General features: G+C 42.5%; 1 protein-coding gene across 6 annotated transcripts in view; it reads left to right on the top strand.

Annotated features, from left to right (window-relative positions):
• Positions 1–3,280: 3,280 nt before the first annotated feature.
• Positions 3,281–18,972, top strand: part of dapk2b (death-associated protein kinase 2b) — a 205,671-nt gene continuing 189,979 nt past the window's right edge. For all 6 annotated transcript variants that reach the window (XR_009507185.1, XR_009507186.1, XR_009507188.1 and 3 more), the window contains exon 1: positions 3,281–3,381. The gene's annotated coding sequence lies outside the window, so the exon portion shown is untranslated. The remainder of the gene's footprint in view (positions 3,382–18,972) is intronic.

Genomic DNA, 18,972 nt, shown 5'->3' with positions numbered 1-18,972 from the left:
TGCAATCCAAATACACCACATCCACTGGTTTCCCTTATCTGTGTTGAAAGAACTTTTAACAGATTTTCCAAATACAGTTTATCTTTGATAAATCCATATCGACTTTGCCAAATCTTTCTATTATTTTCCCCCTTGGCACTGGGGCACAATTGTCAGTGCTGTCGCCACACAGCTCCAGTGAGCAGCACTGACATTCGACCTCCGGTGCTGTCTGTGTGGAGTTTGCACATTCTCTCTGTGACATGGATTTCCACAGCTCATGTGCTGATAGATTATTTAACTCCTGATAATTACCTTCTATGTAGGTGGATGACAGGAGAAACCAGACTGAGGCAAACACCCTGAGAAGCAGGCTACTTATTTAATAAAGAACAATGAGATAAGAAATCATTTATTCTAGTATTTCCCTTCTGATGTTACACTACTTGATAGGCAGTATAGAATCTTGCTTTCTGCCTTTTGTTTTTAAACAATGGAATCACATTTGCTACCTTCCAATCTACAGAAATCATTACAGAATTGCTGAAATATTGTAAGGTGACAACAAGTTCATCCACTTTCTCCATGACCTTTTCCGTGGCCTCGATACAGGTCATTTTGGGATTTATTTGCTTTGAGTCCCATTTATTTCTTAAGTGCTTTTTCTCACTAAAGCTGATTTCATTCAGCTTCCAGCTCTCTCCAGGCAGGTTGTTCCCCGTTCCTTCCAAGAGGCATTTTGACTTTGTGGAGACAGAGAAAAAATATTTTCTCTCAAGTTCACTATTCCCCAATATTTTTCCTCCTGTCTCAGTCTTATGGACTGGGAGACACGTAAAGCTTTGCTAATCTTTCATTGAGTCTGGTTTTGTCTGTCTCACTTGTGTGCTCCCTTCCCCCATCAATTCTTTGATCCTTTTGAGGACATATTAAGTTTTTCTAATTCTCAGGTTTATTGTCCTTAATGATCCCATTTTTAGCCTTTTTGTTTCCCCTAATATTATCTTTGACACCTTTTGTTGGCCACTACTAGTTCACTCTTCCCTCTGGATTTTGATTCATATGGCAAGGTATGAGTTAAACCCTTCAGGTACCTCTCAGTACAGGTTCCCAATTCGTGCCTCAATTAGACTATGTATCAATGTTTTCCATTTGCACCGTATCAAAAATGATCTATTTCTCATTTGTTCACCATACTGACCCGGTAATTGCCATCATTTTGTTGCCAACTCTGGCTTTTCTGAATCTATGCATCTTCTAGTGTATGGGTGAGCGGTAGAATCTGACAGCTGATGGCAACGTAACAAGGACCTAACAGGGAAAATTATAGGGAGAAATGGAATTGCCCTTTGAGCCAACATTGCAGGAGGCCATTCAGTCCATTGAGATTATGTCTTTAGGACATTGAATCATTGAAGTCTACAGCACATTACAGGCCCTTTGGTCCATAATGTTGTGCTGACCATGTAACCTACTCTAGAAACTGCTGAAAGTTACTCTACTGCATAGCCCTCTATTTCTCTAAGCTCCATGTATCTATCTAGGAGTCTCTTAAAAGACCCTATTGTATTCACCTCTACCACTGTTGCCGGCAGTGCATTCCTTGCACTGACCGCTCTCAAACACTTGCCCCTGCCATCCCCTTAGTACCTACATCCAAGTACTTTAAAACGTATGGAATGAAACATGCTAAAAGGACCAAAAGCCTTGATTTGCCAAAGCAAGTTTGACTTGCTTGATGGTGTTGTTTTGATACTAGAAGCTGAGCAGGATGGTACTGCTGACCACCACTGGTCAGTCTCTCCGCAACCCGGTCTCAATTCAGTCGATTCTGCATAATTGGAACATCGGTTAATCGGGGCACCCACTCGCTGTTAAAGAACAAAACTAATCGAGGGAAATAGCTGGGATTCCTCTTGTTTACTTGAGACACTATGCTGCCTCATTGGGACAGGAGACTGTTGCTAAACGGTTTCTAACTAGTGTCAGTCATATGACCTTCTGTGGCTGCTAGACAGTGATTTTTGTCACTGATAGAACTGTTCTATTCGCCGTGGTCTCAAGCATTCAGGACAGGAGATGCCGGAAAATTTCGAGAGTGAAATTTTTCACTACTTCAACAGGCATGGGTCGACAAAGAGTTTGAAGATAGAGACAATCATCTTGAATGATAATGAAGACTTGGAGGCTGCAATCATAGACGGTCTAATATCTGGCAACACGGGTGAATCTGCAGTTGCTGGAAATAAATAAAAACACAAAATGCTGGCAGAACTCAGCAGGCCAGACAGCATCTATGGGAGGAGGTATCATCAGGAGTGATGAAGGGTTTCGGCCCGTAATGTCGTCACTACCTCCAGTGTACAGTGTACAGAATCAGAATCAGGTTTATTATCACTGGCATGTGACGTGAAATTTGTTAACCTAGCAGCAGCAGTTCAATGCAATACATAATCTAGCAGAGAGAAAAAAATAAATAAAATAACACATAATAAATAAACAAGTAAATCAATTATGTACAGAACATAGAACAGTACAGCACAGGCCTTTCGGCCCACCCTGCCTCCCATATAATCCCCTACCTTAAATTCCTCCATATACCTGTATATTGAATAGATTATCAAAAATGTGCACAGTAACATTGCATATTAAAAAAGTGAGGTAGTGTCCAAAGCTTCAAAGTCCATCCAGGATTCGGATGGCAGAGGGGAAGAAGCTGTTCCTGAATCACTGAGTGTGTGAATAAATTCCTGTCAATAACTGTTAAGAACTAATACACATTTTTGGATTTCATTTAAATACATAATTTATTATTCGGTTAAATGGTAGTTTATCTTTTTTTTCCCATATATATTTAACTATTTCCATGAAACTTTGACTAATTGGGGCAACTGCCTTAATTGACCCAATAAGTACTGGTCCAGATGGTATCCCATTAACGGGGATCCACCATACTTATGTAAAATTTAAGCAGAGGTAGTTGTTCTATTGTTCACATCAGGTTCCAATTCCTGGAGACTCCACCCGCCTCGACGAGGAACGTATTTAAAAACAAATTGCTGGAAACGCTCAGCAGGTCGGACAGCATTCAGGGAGAGAGGAGCAGGTAACCCCGAACTCAGGAAAGGCTGCGGAGGCTCAAGAAGCTGCCGATTCGAGTTACGGACAGGTTGACTCGGACAGGGCTGCCCGGGCTCCGGGGCGCGCCCCCGCCTACATTGTATCCGCGGAGGCGGGAGCTCGCTCACCCACTCGCGAGCGAGCCGAGCCCTGGGGGGGCGGGGCGACCAGCGCGCCCCGTGCAAGGGCAGGGTGTACGCGCGTTGCGCGCGCTCCCGGCCCCCACTTATACTCCGGCGGAATGGGAGCTTCCCGCAGTCGTAGTCCCATGAGTTTTGGAAGGTAAGTTCAGACCGGGCTTTTGTATCGTTCGGTAAAGTAAAACTAATGGGGTTAAATAGTCTCAGCTGTCTCCTCCACTCTGAATCCCTGTGTTACATTTTGAGTTGGTAACTTACTTAAAGATAGGCTGTAACTGAAATGACAGGAAAGCCGGGAGCTGCTTTGCTTTTGCAGAAGCCCTTGACTGTGATGCTAGAATACGTGACTCAGACCTATTTTTTAAAAATAGGTTACTTAAATGTACTTTTAATAACTTACGGGGTACCTCGACTGGTATTTGAGTCCCACGCTGAACATGTGGAGTATATCAATTTAAATTGTTTAATTAGCAATAAATGTTTCTGTGGATAAAATAGTGATATACTTCTGAGTCATACGACGTGAAGGTTTTGTTTTTAGTCTTTCTGTCGTAGGTAACACTTTTATATCGTTTCTGATGGCTCTTTTGTTCTTAACGAATGTCTTTTAAAATTTCTGCTCTACTGAATAGTAAACGGTATTCGAACACCGAATGAACAGTATAATGCGCTGAGGGGCAATCAACTGAGGTTGAAATTCATGGGTGGTTCACTTTTGATTCACTCCATATCATAAGCAAACAAACCTTAGAATACTGATAATGTCAGAAGATAACAACCAAGATTCTGCGTTTCTTGCGTGTTCATATCCGATTTGTAATCCTGAGAGATTGGGCTCAGAAAATAGAATTGGTAACGTGTTGAACTCTTCCCACAATAAGGGAAGTCCTGATCCAAGATATTTGGTCCTTTCAAAACTCCAGAGGGAGAATTCCACTAGTCAAAGGACCAGGCACCACATATGAATAATCCTGTGCCCAGACTGAAATGTGTTCAGGAAAGGATTAAGGTTGGGGAGAGGGTAACTGGAGCTCTGTGAGAGAGAAGTTGTGGCGTCACTCAGTACAGAGATAGATATTGGAGAGGATGCAGTGTCGGGGAGGGGGTGGGATTTTGCATCACTTGGTGGGACAGGGATAAAGTTGGTGTGGTAAGAGGTCCTTGCTCCATGCTGGAATAAGGTAATGTCAATAAGGGGAACTTGGAGGAGAGCGAGGACTGAGCCATTTAGTTTCCTATTCATTTAATTTCCAAATATCCAAGTAGCTCATTTTATAAAATATTACAAGTGCAGTTTTTTTAAAAAGTCTGGGCTCCACCTGTTAAAAGCTCAGGCTGGGAGGATATGAATATTTTTAGCACAGTCCAAGAACTTTGTCTATTAATGGAATGCTGTTCCTGACAATAACTACTGAAGATGTGTGTGTAAGCTCATCTCCCCTGACCCTCTCCAAAGAATTGTGCAACAAAATACAAAACCAAAACCAAAAAGACCAGAAGTTTCCTGATGCCAAATGACTCAACTCCCAAACAATCTCTGATGGGAAGTGTGTTTGTAAACATAGACTGGATAAGGTTAAAGCGAGCAAAGGTGATGGCAGAATGTGCCATTGCCACTCCTTCACCTGCCTGATGTATTCCAGTGCAAGCTGGGAGTTTGTATAACCGAGCAGTCAATATCATTGTCACACTTTCCAAAGCAATGGCTCTTCCTGAGACAAGGAATCATTATTTTTCTAACTTCTCTAAGGGAGAATCAATATTTTACTATGCAAAGAGTTCAGCTCTATTCACAATTTTTGAGTGCCTATGGGAATGTAATTCACAAAATAATGTGATTATTAGAAATCTCAGATTTTGTGAATAAATACAAAAAGAAGTTACTGGGAAGTTCTCCTCTATGCACACAGGAATCCAGTAAAGTAGGACATTTCAAAGGACTGTAGATCTCTTCCCATACCCCAGTTTGTCTTGAATTTAAGAGGGACCGATTCAGGTCAAAAGGACTATTGTCCCTGAATGGAAAAATACAATTAATTCTTTCCATGACCATCTTCTCTTTTGTTGAAATCTACCCCAATGTCTTTGTCATTTCCACTCTTGGTCACAATGGTGTCCTGGCCACCCCACACGCCTGGAAACTCTGACTTATTCAAAACCTCACTACACAAGGTTCCACCCAGACATCACTCTGTCCTCACAGATCTACCTGACTGTCGATACTTGGATGCCACGACACTTTGTGCATTTCCTTCTTCCACTATCCGAAACTTCCTTTTGTCCAACGTTCTGTAGATCTGGCAGCTTCTCCGACTCTATTTGTGTGGTCCCTGTTCGAGTTATCCCAAAATTATCAGCCAGCTCTTCATAAGAACATAAGAAATAAGAGCAGGAGTAGGCCATCTGGCCCTTTGAGCCTGCACTGCCAGTTCATGGCTGATCTGGCCATGGACTCATCTCCACCTACCTGCCTTTTCCCCAAAACTCTTAATTCCCCTACTATGCAATTCAGCTGTCCTCTTGATCTGAAATCCTTTGCATTAACCTTAAGCTTTTTAACTAAGACCGAATATTTGACTGATCTATGCTACAGCATCTTTTTGGCTTGGCCATCATTGCTTCTAGTTTGAATTTGCTGGGTAAAGTATAAGTCACATTATTGATACAAAGCTATTCTTCAAATTTGGAATCGTAATTTGATGTTCTTGCTCACAAAAATGGAAGTTGGAACCAGCGAAAGTAACAGCATAGAAATGGGTCACACGGCACAATTCTGGATGTGTCTGATTAATGTTCCATATTCATTGCTATTGACCTCTTTCTGCAGTCCTGTATCAACATCTGGTCGAGTACAGAAATGGGCCCTTTGGCTCAGCAAGTCTCAACCATTAAGAACCCAGTTTTTCCATAATCCTACCCTAAACCATTGTTCTTCCTACATCCTCCTCATCTACACACGAGGGATAATTTACTGTGGACAAGTATCCCACCAACCTGCGCTTTCCTTTGGGACGAGGAAGAAAACGAAAGCACCCGAGGAAACCCACGTGGTCGGAGGGACAAGGTGCGAACTCCACAACACAGCACTGGAAGCCAGCTTCCCGTGACGCTGGAAGCAAAGTAGCTGAAGAGATTGTGGAGGCGTTAGATGCTAAAGATTTGCTTTACTTGTCAAACATGCAGTGAAATGCGTTTGATCAATGCAGCCTGAGGTTGTGGCAGGGGCAGCCTGCGAGTGTCGCCACGTTTCTGGCGCCAACGTAGCATGCCCGCCGCTTACTAAACCTAACCCGTGTATGTTCTGAAATGAGGAAGGAACTGGAGGACCCAAAAGAAACCCACATGGTCACGGGGAGAAGGTCAAGTCATCACTTTTTATTGTCATTTCGACCATAACTGCTGGTACTGTGCATAGTAAAAATGAGAATGTTTTTCAGGACCATGGTGTTATATGACACAGTACAAAACCTAGACTGAACTATGTTTTTAAAAAAAAACTACACTAGACTACAGACCTACCCAGGACTGCATAAAGTGCACAAAACAGTACAGGCATTATAATAAACAAGACAATAGGGTGTAAGTTGTCAGTCCAAGCTCTGGGTATAGAGGAGCCTGATAGCTCAGGGGAAGAAACTGTACCGACAGCAACCCCAAATTTCTGATAGCTACTGCTTTAAAGCTTCGTGCTACCGTGTCACCTCAGTGGCGATCCTTCAAGAATCACTAGAGTCAGGGATGGTTCCCACAAACTGGAAGATTACAAATGTCACTCCACACTTTAAGAAGGGAAGGAGGCAAAAGACAGCACATCGTAGGTCACTTAGCCTGGCTTCAGTGGCTGGTAGAGTCCATTATCAGTTGAAGTTCAATGGATGAGGTTTCCAGGTACTTGGAAGTGCATGATAAAGTAGGCTGAAGTCAGCATGGTTTCCTTAAGGGGAGACCTCGCCCGATAAATCTGCTGGAATTCTGAGGAAGTCCAGCAGGATAGGCAAAGGAGCATCAGTGGATGTTTACTGGGATTTTCAGGAGGCTTTTGACAAGGTGCCACGCACAAAGCTGCTAAACAAGATAGGAGCCCATGGTGTGGCAGGAGAAGTACCTGATTGGTTGGCTGGTGGGAGTCTGAGATTGGGAATGAAGTTCTGGTTGGCTGCCAGTAACTAGTGGTTGGTGTTGGGTCCGCTGCTTTTTTTGCGTTATATGCTAATGAACTGAATAATGGAATTAATGGCTTTGAGGCCTAAGTTTACATTTAATACAAATAGCTGGAGGGGATGTTCCCAGTAATGGGAGAGACTAGGAGCAGCAGGCACAGCCTCTCTATATAGGGGCTTCCCTTTAGAACAGAAATGAGGAGGAATTTCTTTAGCCAAAGGACAGTAAATCTATGGAATTAATTTCCACAGACTGCTATGGAGGTCATTCATTGGGTATATTTAAAGTGGAGGTTAATAGGTTCTCGATTACTCAGGTTGTCAAAGGTTACGGGGAGAAGACAGGAGAATGGGGCTGAAAGGGAAAAATAAATCGGCCATGCTTGAACGACCGAGCAGACGCGATGGGTTTAATGGCCTGATTCTGATCCTATGTCCTGTGGCCTTGCAGTCAGGATCGAATCGGTTCACTGGAGGCATGAGGCAGCGACTCTACTTGCTGCCAGCCATTCAGAGGACATGAGACTCAGAACAGGAGCTCATTTTGTCCTGTGTAGACCTATTATTGAAGATGCTGTGAGTGGGGATCCTCCCTCATTCCCACTGAATTCTTCCATACCAGTGCCTGGAATGTGAAGTGGGCTTGAAGCTGCTAATTTAGGACCGATGAACAGGTGCTGCTGGGCACCACGATCGAGATTGCGGCCAACTACACGGAACTTTCTGTAAGCCAAGTCCCTGTGTTGCTGGTTGCAGAGGCGTTGGACAAGTCTGCTCTTGCTTCTCGCATCACATGTAACCAATGTGGCCCTTTATCTGATCAATGCAAGCAATTCTACTCAACAACCATGGCAGCTTCTCATTACTTATCAGTAACTTCTGTTGAAAGTACACGGCTCATTGAATTTTAAAGCAGAGAAGAAGCCCATTTGGTTTGTTATTCCTGTGTTGGTCCTTCACAGAAGCTACCCAATTACTTCCCAACTAACCCAGCTGACTTGCAAGTTCTTGTTTGCCTTTTGAGAGCTATTTTATCTTTTCCACCACACTTTGAGATTTATGTATTTCCTTTAAAAGCAGCATGCAACGTGAATATTTCTTTTACTTGCTGGCCCACTGTCCATTCTTGTGTTTGACCCATTCAATCACGGCCTCTCGTTTGTACAATACTTGAACATCAGAGTAAGGTTGGCTTGTGGGACTAGAAAGGACTAGAAAGCTTAGGCAATTTTCCTCTGGATCTTTCTACAAAACCCAGCCAATGCCAACACTGCCCAGCAGCTGGCAGTTCCCAAGGCCAGGAATGTTCCTGATGTTTGGAATGGGTTGCGGGCAGGGAAAAGGAAAAGGGTTTATGGTGGCAAACAGGAAGATGGAGGGGAAATGCAGTGCTTCCTCGTGTTACGGACATTCCTAGCGGAGGGCATCCCTAATAAAGCCACTGCTTGTGGCCCCAGTGACCAGGTGCAGTCACATGAACATCAAAACCTGTGGTGAGGATGTGCTGGAGGCAGCCCATGAGTGGCACCGTGCTTTCAGCCCCAACTCACTAGCCCAAACACGTATGTGAGGCGGCACAGTAGTGTAATGGTACCAGAGACCCAGGTTCAATTCCTGCCGCTGCCTGTCAGGAGTTTGTACGTTCTCTCTGTGACCGCGTGGGTTTCCTCCTGTTACCTCCCACAGTCCAAAAATGTACCAATTGGTAGGTTAATTGGTCGTTGTAAATTGTCCTGTGATGAGGCTAGGATTAGATTGAGGGATTGCTGGGGGGCGTGGCCCAGAGGGATGGGAGGGATTATTTCACACTATCTCAATAAATACACACATTTCTGGACTGTGAGAGGAAACTGGAGCACCCGGAGGAAACCCACACCATCACGGGGAGAACGTGCGGACTCTTTACAGGCAGTGGTGGGATTTGAACCCTTCTCTCACAGTGTAAAGTGTTATGCTAACCTGGGAAGGATGGGTTGCAGGGGAAGCGAGCAGGGTAAGTTGTTTGTATTGTGACCCAGCGTGGGCAAAGATTGTCTCCTCCTTTGACAGGAACTATTATGCTCCTGAGCCAGAACCTACACACAGCAAGTGGTTTGGGCTTGAGGGTTTGAGTGGGTGCGCGAAGCAACTTTGTCCAACCCTCAATTGAGTAACTGGGTATTCAGCTGAATAGGTGAGGGGGCAACAATGAGCCCAAGGGGTAAGAGTAGCATTTTAAACTCCATCCTCCCCCACCAGCTGGAGGTGGTCAGGGAAGGGTGTGAAGGCATTTCAGTGGTTATGAAGTTGTGCCTCTATACAGATACCAATGCGAGTGGACCCGTTTAGATCCCTGCTGCCATTCAATGTATCTAAATGTGCCACATTTGGAACAGAGTTACAGCTGGGGCAGGTAGGCCACAGAAAGCTTTCTATACTCGGGCCACCAAGTTGCCCGAAAGAGGAGGCAGCTACCTTTAAATGAGTAGGTGAACACCACTGCACATCCCCCAGCCCGAGCTCCAACACTGTTTTCTTCCTCTGTTGCACAGTCGGTGCTTCATCATATTTGCCCTTTCAAGCTGGAATCTAAAGCTGTATCACATTGCTCATTTTGGAATGATGCAGCAGCTCCACAGGGGTCCCCACCCACGTGCAACACATTCCAGCAGGTGGGAATTTTCCGCACTTCTGTTAGGGCTGCTCTCTGCTGAAAATAATAAGCTTTACATTTGTACTAAGGAACAAAATGGGTATTACAGTGACAATGGATCTCGCAGTTTAACCTTTCTTTGCCTAAAACATGTTAATGAGAAGCCAAGTCTTTTCTCGTTGAGAAATTTAGTCTTCAATGCAGTAAGGTAGACGGTGGTGTGGGAGAGTTTGCTCTTGACTAACTTAGAAGGTTTTGAATATGTTTGTCATAAATGGTCACAGATTAGGACTGGGAGTATTCTGGCACTGAGGGTATATGTCCAAAAATGATAAGTTTTTGCTTTATTAACCACTAGGATGTCTGCAGAAAATCTGGCTCTCAAGTATTGCAGAATTACCCCCATTAGTTCACCATAGTGCCCAAATGTGAGCTCACTCAGGCACTCCTTTCATTTGAAATACTTTCAACATAGTGCAATTTACACAGTGACAGGTACTTAATCTTGTTAATGTCCAACTTTATGGTCTTCGGGAGTTTATCTGTAAAACTTATCCACCTGTTTTCAATCTTAGTGTTTTTTGAGATGTGACTTGTCAATAATTTGTGTTAAAATATGATACATTTTCTACAATATTGTTACTCCAGCTTTCAAAGCAAGCGCTGTTGCCTTTTGTAGGGGTGGCTTTGAGTAACGGCTTGTTTCACAAATTGTGATAACACACGCTGCTTTAGCCAACTCTGTCATTCTTAACCCCTTACAACTAATTGCTCACAAATTATACCCCAAGTCACTGAACCTTACCCCTTGAAATTAGGTTGTTTGCCATTGTAACTCAGAAGCTCTGAAATTGATTTTTCCAAGCGGCCAAAGCTCCTAACCTCACCTATAACAGGGACAAGTGTGTGTTCGGAACCACCAGACTTGCTATTCTTGGGTATGTTGTGGAGAAAGGTGTATGACAGCACAAAATAGTATTTCCATATCAAGTCTGCTTCATTTGATATTTTAGTTGAGTAGTTCCCTTTACCATGAGATTCAGTTAAGTCCATCTCTCTAATTTGCTAATCATCCTTGATATTTTGATGTTTTGGTAAAAGTTTTTTTTTGTTACTTTTGAGGACATGGTAGTAGGCAGTATTCTTCAAAAGAATAACTAGTAGTATGCATGTACCACTGAGAAAAACTTTAAGGGAAGTTTGTTCAAGTTAGAAAGCTGCAAACTTTGTGCTTGGTGTCTTTTCCATATTTTGTGTTTTTTTTTCTCTTTTTGCTAGTCTTGCATTATACTGGTATAAGATCAATTTTATATGTTATAACCAATTAACTCTAAAGGGATATTGCATGGCTTCCAGTCCGTAGGTGCGCAGTGATGGATGGCTTCTAAACTATGACCTTTCCTGTGATTGCACTGAGCTTCAGGCCATCCCTCTTCGTCCTGCAGCCTGAAGCATTCGGTTGTGGACATCTCTCTGAACTAGAAGAGAGAGAAGCTTCAATCTTTGCACAGCGGTTCAAGTCTATTTTCTGCTTTGCAGCCTGCCCCGTAGATCAGTGAGAGATTCCCCTGCTGCTTCTGAAATGTTCTCCATGCTGTTTCTGTGCTGGCTGTATGATTTGAAGAGCAGAAATATCACAGCTGCCTTTACTTGCCTGAAGTTCTAAATGACATCAAGTGGGAATATCTGATCAACCCATTATTTCTGGATGAGCTGACTGTATGAGAACAAAACCTCTTGAAACAAAGGCTTACTGGCTGAATTATACTTAATGTTGTGAAACTGAATTACCCCAGACCCAATGAAAGCATACAGCATTATGCATCCAGCTGGAGTCAGAATTCACGAGCAAGGACATGGTCACCCTCAGCCTTAAGTGGAAAGGGAGAGGGAAGAGATCAAATGTTAGTGAGTAATCCCATGGCGTAATGTGGAAGATGGGATTCTTTCCCAGGTCTTCATTAGATCCAGGTGTATTCTGGAGTGTTGACTCAGATCTGCACTCTATCAGCAGATTCCTAAAGGCCTTGTGCAATTCAGGGGTTCAGTTGTCTGCATCCAGATTGAGCATTCCCTTTCCTGCTTGCACTGGAGTATCTCGGACGTATGTGACGGACATGCTATCTGAAATGAAGTTTTGTGGTGGGAATCTGGAATCGGATACGACAGCTCCACATAGAATCCAAACCAATGGAAGGGAAACCAAAAGTTTCCTGATGAGATCTAAAGTTGGGCAGAGATGCTTTCTCTCTCCTGTCTTGTTTGTGTTGTGCCAGATTCCATCAGGAAGGCACAGGTTTGATGGGCAAATACCAGGAATTGGTGGGGGGGGGGGTGTGCTGGTGAGGGAGCTCGAGTCCAAGCCCCTCTGTACAGGAATGGGATTGTTGCTGGTCCACAGATTGGTGAGTGTCTGCAATGAGTTTAATCGAGTTGTGAAGATGAAGGTGAGCCTTGTCGTTCTTTAGTTACTGGTAGATCTCTTGCCTGCTCTCTGTCAGGTCCTGATGTTGCTGGGAACCTGATGGTGGTCCCTACAGAATGTCCTCGAGGTGCTGCAAGGAAAGGAGACGGTGGATGTTGCTAGAGGATTTGGTAGAAAGCCTTGTCATCAGAATCTTCAAATGAGCATCTTGATGGTGGGGAGGATCTTCTCTCTCATCTGGACTGCACGTTTCTCAGGAAGTTCTGGTTTGAGGATCATTCAAAACATCCGTGCTGCATGGCTGTTCCCAGGTAGCTCCCCTAAACAAAGTTCTGCTGCTGGAAGACTCTTCACTCCATGAAAGATGTGTTTTGACCCGTGAGAAACTTGCTAGTCTTCCAACCTTTTACCTTCCACTTGGTGAGACGAATTATAGAAGATGTATTGAGTTGCTGCAGTTTATCTTCTAGATGAAGGGACTTAAAACAATGTATTTCATTAAGGTAAAGACAGCCAACAACTGTGAAGTAGAGATATCCCACGTGTGCTACGAGCTGCTGAAGTACTATGAGCCTCAGACAGGTGAGGCCTTAAACATTAACCATGCATTACTCTGCACAGATTCTGCCTGAGCGTTGAGTTGCTCCAGCAGTTTGTTTCTGTAGTTGTGCCATTAATTGGAACAAATACTCGGGTTGAGGACAAGTTGTTAAGCTGGCTGCATCATTCAGACACGCTAATCTGAATCTTACTGCAGACATTCAAGATATTCCATCATATTTGCACGTCGTGCATGGTGAAAAGGCTGAGGAATCAGGAGAAGTTGCTTCCCATGCAATATCCAGTCTGACTTGCTCTAGGAGATGAAGTTTCGGTGCAGGTGGTCCAGCTGAGTTTCTGAATCCTGGGATAGCACAACAATAAGAACACAGAACATCAAGGAGGGGCGGATAGATTCCTTTGTTGGGAATTTATTGCTTGATACTTGTGTGGTTAAAATGTTACTTGTCATACATAGCAGAGACTACCTCATTATTCGTGGAGTTTTGAATAGATCCAGGCACTTGTACTCACCTCTACACGTCTGAACTGCAGAACCTGAAATATTGTGGAAACTTGATTGAAAGCAGCTGAAAATAATTGGGCCTAGGATGCTGTTGTGAGGAAATCTCGCAGCTACGTTTTCAGAGCTGTATGCAGTAACGCTATCTGTCTCCAGTCAGCTGAGAGCTTCCCTCTTGATCCCTGTTGACTCCAAGTTTTTGGGCTCTTGGTTCCTTCAAATGTTGCCTTCATGTCAAAGATAGTCAGGCCCCATTGAAAGAATTTGATGTCCACAATTGGACAAGTGCAATAATTTCAAACTAATTGGTTTTAGAACCCATAATGAGTATTGGTGACTCAGTGAACATTGAAGGGAAAAACTGGAATTTTGCAGAATTTGTCACAACTTGGAAATATTTCTACATTATTCCCAGTCTTTTATGTAGAGGCTGCTGTACAATAGGAAACAGTAAAACTAGCTTTGGACATCACAATTTGACAGGTCAGACTTGTTCCTGAACCAACTATATGGGGTTGTAATGGATATTCACTTTCCAGGGCTGTAGAGGCTTATTGCTAGGCTCAGCTTTTCAGCACAGCAGCATGACCTTTGCAAAAGGTCAGAGCTGTTTGTGACAAAGTTAAACTTCTAACCAATTTTATTTTTTCAGCTTCTTGTAAACAATGAAGTCTTGTAGATCATTGTTTAATCAACATAATATTAGACAATGGGGTTATGTTAATTGGCTTACATCAAACCAGACAATTCTGGCTGTTCTTTGCACCGTTGTGACTGAGTTCAAGGAAGCATTCAGCCCAGACTGATTTTGTCACTTAGCACATCAAGCATGGTCGCAGTTTTAGTTGATTGATTAATAGTTGGGATGTTTGTGTACTTAAAAGCAACCCTCCCAGCATTAATATTGGGTGTCTGGAATCTCTGTCCCCAGAAGTTTTTAAAACAATCTATGTGAATTACCTTGTCCCAGCAAAGATATCTGAAAAACAACACATGTAGGTAATGTCAACTAGTAGTAAAACAGTAAGGACAGGGATTGTTGGGAATGAAAAGGAAAACAATGGAAAGAATGAGAATTTATTTCTCAACCTTCAGTTTCTGCAATGGACAACGTGCTTGTCTGCAACTCATTAGTATGCTCTTTTGTAAGAATTGCACCTGTATGGAAATCTTACATAGTTTAAAAATCTTTTGTGCTTCAGAAATAGTTTATAGATCAGAGTGTTAAATGTGTGTTAAGACTATTTGTCTAAAATTAAATGTGTATCTTTAAAAATGAAATAAATTGCAGTTAAACAACGTCATTAGCTGTAAGTATCTCCTCGTTGCTAAGGAGGGTAAACCCACCACCCAAGAAGTGGGTATTGGCAGATGGGCCTTGCTGCTGACACCGGACAGGGAAGTTAGCTAGTCTTTGGTAGGTTGATGCAGTATAACCTCCCTATAGTGAAGGTACCCGTAGATGCCTATATCAGACATAGAGAAAATCTCTGTTTGAATTTAGGGCTTTGAGGACAATGAACCCAATACAATCCAAGGTCACTGCCTTTCTGAAGAAAGAAAGGTGCAGTTTCCTGTTGTGAATGATGGGTTTATTTTTTTTCAGTTCCCCCAACAAAAGCTTCTCTATTACAGACCCCAGTGTCAATTTTCTAGTCTGCTGCTTAAGGGCAGATTATTGCCACTAAGAGATTCAAAACAGTTGAGTAGAAGATTCATGACCTTTTAACAAGATGCAGTCAAATCCACTGAGGGGCTTTCCTCATTACGAAGAACGGGAAGAAACAATGACTGGGATTTCAGAATCTGGAGGTGGATCAGAAAGCAGATGTCCAGACAATGGAATACCCTACCCAAATGCTATGGCAAGCAAGGCTTGTAAGAGATGGATAGATGCAAATGTGACTACATCAATTTGAGAAATGGATTGGCTTCAATATAATTGGGGAAGAAGGTTTGTGCTGATTCTTTCATTCTTGCTGTGAAAGAGCAAATTTGATGTAAGTGTTGAATAATAGGTTGATTTTTTTTCAGATGGAAAATACTCACTTTGAGTCTTTGCCAATTCACAGAATAATGTCATTCCTTAAACTAATTTTCCCTGAAACCTAATTGTTCCACACTCCTAATAACTGACCCCAGATGTGCCCACTCACCTCTACACTGTGGGCAATTTAGGGCAGCCAATTAACTTGCCAACTCTCACAACTTTGGAAACTGCAGCTCCCAAAGGAGACATTTACAATCACAAGGAGATTGTTCAAACTCCATATGGACGGAACCAGAGACGAGGATTGAATCTGGGCTGCTGGAGCCATGAAACAGCAGCTCTGTGCTGTACTACTTTGCTGCCAAGTTAAATCATGGCAAGGTATTGAAAGTCATTTTCACTTAAAAATGACAAAAAGGCCAGATTTCTGTTTTACTTAATTTTAAACAAATACCTCAGGAAGCAATTTCCCTAACTGTGTATTAAGAGTTGAGGGATCATGTTACAGCCGTATAGGACCCGGGTCAGACTCCCACTTAAGTACAGTCGGCCCTCCCTATCTGTGGGGGATTGGTGCCAGGACCCCCCACGGATACCAAAATTCGCAGATGCTCAAGTCCCTTATTTAACAATTATCAGTGCGGTGGTCTTTAGGACCCAGTGGAACCCCAGACTTTATTTACCATATCTCCGTGCAATGGATATTAGGACCTGGCGGTGAAGCTCTGAATCAGCAGTGTTTCTGTTCATGAAAATAATCACGATTGAAAATAAGGTGGAAATAATAAAGCGATCGGAAAGAGGTGAAACACCATCAGTCATTGGAAAGCGTTAGGCTACAGTCGGTCAACGATCAGAACAATTTTAAAGGATAAAGTGAGAAAGGCCCTGCCCCAATGAAAGCTACAATTATTACCAAGCAACGCAGTGGTTAAATTATTGAAATACATATGTTTCTTAAGTGTTTTATATGCATAGAAAGGTAAAATATGTACTATATACTAAGAAAAACGTTTGACTAACTGACGCTAAATAATACTGGATGTACCTGTTCCGACTTCAAATCCGATTTAAAGACTGACTCAAGAATGGAACTCATTCATAACCCGGGGACTGCCTGTACTTTTAAGTCACTTCTAGATTACTTATAATACCTAATAAAATGTAAATGCTGTGTAAATAGTTGTTACACTGTATTGTTTAGGGAATAATGACAAGAAAAAATAGTCTGTATGTACTCAAACAATGAGTGCTGGAGAGAGAACTTCTGGGTTTTCCCGATCTGCGGTTGGTTGAATCCGCGGATACGGAATCCATGGATAAGGAGGGCCGACTGTACTGTGCTCAGTTCTGGTCGCCTCGCTACAGGAAGGAAATGGAAACCATAGAAAGGATGCAGAAATGACTAGCTTGAGAGGGCAGTTTTAACGTGCTTGAAAGTAGGTACAGAGGAGATGTCAGTATTAAGTTTTTTACACAGAGAGTGATGAGCGTGTGGAATGGGCTGCCGGTGACGGTGGTGGAGGTGGATACAATAGGGTCTTTTGAGAGACCTTTTGAGGTCTATGTACCCTGCATAGGTACATGGAGCTTAGAAAAATAGAGGGCTATGGGTAACCCTAGGTCATTTCTAAAGTAAGTACATGTCTGGCTTTGTGGGCCAAAGGGCCTGTATTGTGCTGTAGGTTTTCTATGTTTTTATATTTTCTACTTAATTTGGTTTGCAGCAGTTCCCTTTCTTCTATAATAGTTGTCTCTTCCAAGATATGATATTTTCTATTCATTTATTTATTAATTTTTAAAAGGAATTCCTAAGTTTTGATTGCTTAAATTATAGACTTGTAATTTATTAACTAATTTGAATCATTTTGTATTTTAAAAACAAAAATACTGTAAATATTTAACAGGTCAGGCAGCATCATTGAAAAGAGCAATGGAATTAACATTTCAGGTCAAAGACATAAAGAAATCTAGTTCTGACAAAGTATCTTCATGACCTGAAGCTTCAGTTTCACTGAGTGGTTCCAGCACTTTGGTTTTCTTTTAGATTTCTAACATCCGCAGCCTTTTAAATATATAAAAAAAAAAAAAATTCACTGCCTTTATAAAATCCTTTGGGGAAACACCAATAGATCTAGTGTTTAGAAACCAATTAATGTTCTACTGACATTCAAAAATGAAGACAGAATAAAGAGCAAAAAATCGTGATCTTGATCTCAGTGGAAAGTAGAAGGATGCCCTGATGTAAAGATGTTGAAGCTTATAAAAGGGTTTGATAGAATAAATGTTGATAAGCCAATGCCACTCAGAACCTAGAGCCAGCTGCTCTGTGGTAATTATTCATTTCTTATTTGTAACTATTCACCTGGTGATACGAGTGAGAACATGCTCCCACAATTTGTTGTTGAAAAGAGTAGCACAAGTGATTTAAAAGGAAAATGAACAGTAAAAATGGAATAATTTTTCTGTTCATAGTTGGATGAGTCGATTGAAAGGAGATTTCTCTGGACAAGTGCTGATATGGGCGTCACTGTAACGTAGCAGTTGGCACGATGCTACTACAGCTCGGGGAGTTCAGAGTTCAATTCTGGTGCCGCCTGTAGGGGGTCTCTGTGGAATCTGTGGGGTGGATTCCCCAGATGGTCTAGTTTCCTCCCAAAGACCTAGTGGGTAGCTTGAATGGTTATTGTAAACTGTCCTGTGATTAGGTTAAGATTAATTTGGGTTGCTGGGGCAACATACTCGAAGAACCAGAAGGACTTACTCCATGCTGTGTTTCCAAAATAAAATTTTAAAAAATGTTTCCATACTGCAGGTACTGGCGAAGTAGACTGTATAGTTTCCTCTTGTTGCAGGAGCCCATTAAATTTCTTTCTTTGGCATATGTCACTTTTACTTTTTCATTTATTAATTTTTACCTATCGAGATACAGCACAAAATAAGCCCTTCAAGCCACATCGTCCAGCAATTCCCCGATTTAACCCTAGCCTATTCGCAGGACAATTTACAATGACCAATTAACCTATCAACCGGTACATCTTTGGACTGTGGGAGGAAACCCATATGGTCACGGGGAGAATCGGAATCAGAGTCAGACTTTAATCGCCAAGTACCTGTGCACAAACAAGGAATTTACTTCCGGCAGATGTTGTCTCTCTGCTCATAACAATAATAATGATAAATATAAATGAAAATATAGATTATACATACAAGTAGTGCAATCCAAGTAATAGTTAGCGAACAGTTAACCGGCAGTTAACTGTTCAGCAAAGTGACCACAGTAGGGAAAAAACTTCCCCAGTGCCTATTAGTCTGGAGGGATCTACCAGACGGAAGCATTTCAAACAGTCCCTGCGCAGGATGGAAGGAGTCCTTTATGATGTTCCCCGCCCTCTTCTTCAACCTGGAAGAGTACAGGTCCACAATAGAGGGCAGGGAGGCTCCAATGATGCGCTCGGCAGTC

This window comes from Hypanus sabinus, chromosome 21, assembly GCF_030144855.1.
Source record: "Hypanus sabinus isolate sHypSab1 chromosome 21, sHypSab1.hap1, whole genome shotgun sequence".
NCBI lineage: Eukaryota > Metazoa > Chordata > Chondrichthyes > Myliobatiformes > Dasyatidae > Hypanus > Hypanus sabinus.
This window is presented reverse-complemented; position numbering and strand designations above follow the sequence as displayed.